Below are 5439 nucleotides of genomic sequence, written 5' to 3' on the forward strand. Positions count from 1 at the left end.
TGTTCTCTTCGAAGACGTCTCCCAACTGACTCTTTTCGGGCGCCAAATGCGCACATGACAACGCTGTCCAATCAGCGGTGTCGCTCTCTGGACCAATCCCTACGGTCGCACCCACATGTGACCTTGCTGGCCAATCTGAGGGTTCAACAACTAGGACCACTCTCTATGGTCGCTACATGACCCCCCCCCAGAACCCGAGGTACGGAACCTAGCAGGGAGCCGGATTTCGCGACCAGAACGAGTAAGGAGAGGGGCAGCCTGAACCACAGGAGCAGGGGATTCTGGACTTGGTGGAACTGCCGGAGCGGGGGGTCCTGGACTGATCGGAACTGCAGGAGGCCGGCCTCTCCGAGGTGGTTGGCCGACCAGGACTGGTTGGTCCGGATCCAAGTGCGCAGGTTTAAGCCTGGACACCGAGACGAGCTCACTCCTGCCGCCCACGTCTAAGGTGAAGGTGACCGTCCCCTTACGCAAAACCCGGAACGGCCCTTCATAGACCCTCTGCAACGGGGAACGATGGGCATCCTTACGCAGAAATACAAACTCACAGTCCTTCAGGGCAGGCGGTTCGTGTACCATGGTACCCCCATGACGTGAAGTCGGAACCGGGGCCAGGGAACCCACACGTGCCCGGAGCGATGCTAAGACTGACGGGACTGGAGGCAGCTGGCCGGAGGGGTCCGGAAGCAAATCCCCGGGTACTCAAAGTGGCGAGCCATATACTAGCTCCGCGGACGAAGCACCGAGATCTTGCTTAGGAGCATTCCGGATGCCCAGAAGGACCCAGGAAAGTTGGTCTACCCAGTCCGGGCCTTATAGCCTCGCACTGAGGGCCGCCTTGAGTTGACGGTGGAACCTCTCCACAAGCCCATTAGCCTGGGGGTGGTACGCTGTGGTGTGTTGTAACCGGGAACCGTACAGCTCTGCTAGCGTGGCCCAGAGGGTCGAAGTGAACTGTGGCCCCCTGTCAGTGGTAATAACAGCCGGAACCCCGAAACGTGCCACCCAATGGAGGGCCAAAGTCCTGGCACAAGAGGCAGCAGAGGTATCTGACAATGGGAAAGCCTCTGGCCTCCGGGTGAACCGATCCACCACCGTGAGCAGATGGGTGTAGCCCCGGGAGGAAGGCAAGAGGTTTGGGCCCACTTGGTCTAGTTGTTTTGCTAAAATGGGCCCGACTAAATCCACGTGAATGTGGAGAAAACGGACCGCTGGTACCTCAAACTCCTGTACCAGGGGCTGGACATGGCGCTGGACTTTAGCGGTCTGGCAGGGAACGCAGGAACGGGCCCAAACAGCTACCTGTTTACGCAGGCCATGCCACACAAACCGAGCGGCTACTAAGGCAGAGGTGGAGCGGATGGACGGGTGCGCCAGCCCGTGAATGGCATCGAAAACCCGGCGCTGAAGGGAGGGCGGCACTACCGGCCTGGGACGGGGAAGGGAAACATCACACCAGACTTTTGTGCCTTCCGGCCCGCAGGCTACCTGAGCCAACTTCAACCCCGAAGTGGTGGACTGGTATGCCGAGGCGGTATCCGCCAGAAGCTATGCCTCTGCAAGCTCCTGGGGATCCACCTCGCAGTCCACCGCCGAAATGGGGGAAAAAGCAGGCCGAGACAGGGCGTCAGCAACGGCATTAAGCTTACCCGCGACATGACGGACATCGGTGGTAAACTCAGAGATGGCAGTCAGGTGCCGCTGCTGGCGGGCCAACCATGGGTCGGACACTTTGGAAAAAGCAAAAGTTAATGGTTTATGGTCCGTAAAGGCCACAAATGGGCGGCCTTCAAGGAAATACCTGAAATGACGAACAGCTAAGTAGAGGGCCAGAAGCTCTCGGTCAAATGCGCTATACTTCAGCTCAGCCGAACTCAGTTGCCGGCTGAAAAACGCCAAGGGCTGCCAACGGCCACCGACCTGCTGCTCCAAAACCCCACCCACCGCCACGTCAGACGCATCAACCGTCAGGGCCGTGGGGGCGGAGGCGCTCGGGTGGACCAACATGGTGGCGTCTGCCAAGGCTGCCTTAGCTGCTGCAAAAGCCGACTCCGCGGCCGGGGACCATATCAACTCTACAGGTTTACCTGCAAGGCACTGGAAGAGTGGGCGCATGACCCGCGCAGCTGCCGGAACGAACCTATGGTAGAAGTTAACCATACCTACGAACTCCTGCAGACCTTTCACTGTGGTTGGCCGGGGAAATGCTCGGATAGCCTCCACCTTCTCGGGCAAAGGGGTGGCGCCGGCAGGGGTGATTCTGTGCCCTAAAAAATCGAGAGAAGGGAGGCCGAATTGACACTTGGAGGGTTGGATAATGAGCCCGTGGTCTTGGAGCCGCTGGAATACAGTCCGCAAGTGGACCTGGTGTTCCTGCACTGAGGGGCTGGCGACCAGGATGTCGTCTAAATAAATAAACACAAAAGGTAAACCCCGACCCACACGGTCCATCAGTCGCTGGAAAGCCTGTGCCGCGTTCTTTAAACCGAAAGGCATGCGCAACCATTCGAACAACCCGAACGGAGTGATCGTGGCAGTTTTTGGTATGTCCTTCGGCCGCACTGGAATCTGGTGGTATCCTCGCACCAAATCGATCTTGGAGAACACCACCGCACCTTCCAGCCCAGACGAAAAGTCCTGCAGATGCGGTATGGGGTAGCGATTAGCCGTGGTGACAGCGTTGAGACGCCGATAATCGCCACATGGTCTCCACCCCCCAGATGCTTTGGAGACCATATGCAACGGCGAGGGCCACGGGCTGTCAGACTGACGGACAATTCCCATTTCCTCCATCTTCCTAAATTCCTCCCGCGCCACCACCAGCTTGTCGGGCGGTAGCCTCCGGGCCCGAGCGAAAACGGGGGGGCCCTCAGTGCGGATGTGGTGGACCACGCCGTGCTTGGCCGAAAGGGCGTCGAAATGCTGGATGAGCAGCTCTGGAAACTCCGCCAGGACCTCAGCATACGAGTCGGGGGCCGCGACGACGGCCTGGACAGTAGGGCTGGGCGGGGTGGCGGTTGTCGGAGCAACGGGCTCATCGCTGGCGGAGGGTCGGAGGTCGTTACCGCGGACGTCGGGGACCAGTGAAAAGGCCCAGAGAAAATCTGCGCCTAGGATGGCTTGGCTGACGTCTGCTATAATGAATGGCCATTCATACGTGCGGAGGTCTAAAACCAGGGACATCTTCCGCGTACCAAACGTGCGGATGGGGCTGCCATTAACCGCGATGAGGGTAGGACCTGTCTTACCTGATCTGGTCTCAAGGTCGGTCGGCGGTACTATACAGACAATGGCTCCCGTGTCCACCAAAAATTCTGTGTCCGTGAATCGGTCTCGGACGTAGAGGCGTCGGTTCTGGCCAATCGCAACTGCCCTTATGTACGATCGGCCGAGGCATTTCCCGAGAAGGTACAAGGTGAGCGGCAGTTGCGGGATTCTCCACCCCATCGTAGATGGTAATAGCACCAGCCGCGCTTGTGCGGATCCTTTTGGCGGGCTTTTGGAGAAATGGCGGGAGACGCGGCGCCATCTTGATGTCGCTGTGGCGTGGTCACTGATGTCGAGACCTTGTTGATCGAACCGCTTCCTTTCGATTTGGACGCCATGAGCGCATCAGCTTTTTCTGCATATGCCACGGGGTCCTTAAAAGAACAATCCGTGAGCATAAGTTTGACATCTTCGGGAAGCTTCTCTCGGAATGCCTGCTCGAACATGAGGCAATCCGTATGTTCACCTGCTAGCATTAACATCGCAGCCATGAGAACGGACGGCAGCCGATCTCCGAGATCCGGTAGGTGCAGAAGTTTCTTAGCTCTGTCATGCCTATTGAACCCGAAGGTTCGTAGTAACAGTGCCTTCATGGCCTCGTACTTGTCTTCCGCAGGAGGGTTTATGATGAACCGCATCACGCGTGTGGTTGTCTCCGGCGATAGAGCGCTGACGAGGTAGTAGTATTTCGTCGCATCTGCCGAGATGTTTCTTAAGTGAAACTGGGCTTCGGTTTGGACAAACCAAGATTGTGATTGATGTGTCCAAAACGACGGAAGGTGAACGCTGACCGCGCTTAGCTCCGGTGCGCCGGGCGCAGCAGTCAACAACGGGGCGTCGTGTTCATTCATGGTCGGTGATCACCCAGATCACGTCGGGGTCACCAATATGGCGAGTCTGGAAACTTGTTCTTTGTTGAAGAAGTTTATTGCGACAGCAATATTCGATTACAAAGTTTTCTTAACAAGATTACAGACAACCATTAAAACTAACTGTTCTCTTCGAAGACGTCTCCCAACTGACTCTTTTCGGGCGCCAAAAGCGCACATGACAACGCTGTCCAATCAGCGGTGTCGCTATTCTGGACCAATCCCTACGGTCGCACCCACACGTGACCTTGCTGGCCAATCTGAGGGTTCGACGACTAAGACCACTCTCTATGGTCGCTACAAGTGACTTACGATTCACTTCAGCATCGCTCAGCTACTCTGAGTGCTTCATCAGTCTGCAAATGCGCAAGTATAGACCTTATGTTTCCCTCTATCCTTCACCACACCCACTGTCCTGACACTGAGGTCTGACCCTCCCTCTCTTCCCATCCCATCCCTCCAACCAGCCACTTACCCCAAGACATGGTTTCATTATTAACCATATAACACCATATAACAATTACAGCAAGGAAACAGGCCCGTTCGGCCCTTCCAGTCCACGCCGACCACTTTCTCTGACCTAGTCTCATCTACCTGCACTCAGACCATAACCCTCCAATCCCCTCCCATCCATATACCTATCCAATTTACTCTTAAATAATAAAATCGAGCCTGCCTCCACCACTTCCACCGGAAGCTCATTCCACACAGCCACCACCCTCTGAGTAAAGAAGTTACCCCTCATGTTACCCCTAAACTTTTGTCCCTTAATTCTGAAGTTATGTCCCCTTGTTGGAATCTTTACCACTCTCAAAGGGAAAAGCCTACCCACGTCAACTCTGTCCGTCCCTCTTAAAATTTTTAAAACCTCTATCAAGTCCCCCCTCAACCTTCTACGCTCCAAAGAATAAAGACCCAACCTGTTCAACCTCGCTCTGTAGCTTAAGTGCTGAAACCCAGGCAACATTCTAGTAAATCTCCTCTGTACCCTCTCCATTTTGTCGACATCCTTCCTATAATTTGGCGACCAGAACTGCACACCATACTCCAGATTTGGCCTCACCAATGCCCTATACAATTTCAACATTACATCCCAACTTCTATATTCGATGCTCTGATTTATAAAGGCAAGCATACCAAACGCCTTCTTCACCACCCTATCCACATGAGATTCCACCTTCAGGGAACAATGCACAGTTATTCCCAGATCCCTCTGTTCCACTGCATTCCTCAATTCCCTACCATTTACCCTGTACGTCCTATTTTGATTTGTCCTACCAAAATGCAGCACCTCACACTTATC

The sequence above is a fragment of the Rhinoraja longicauda genome, chromosome 5, assembly GCF_053455715.1.
Source record: "Rhinoraja longicauda isolate Sanriku21f chromosome 5, sRhiLon1.1, whole genome shotgun sequence".
Taxonomy (NCBI): Eukaryota; Metazoa; Chordata; class Chondrichthyes; order Rajiformes; family Arhynchobatidae; genus Rhinoraja; species Rhinoraja longicauda.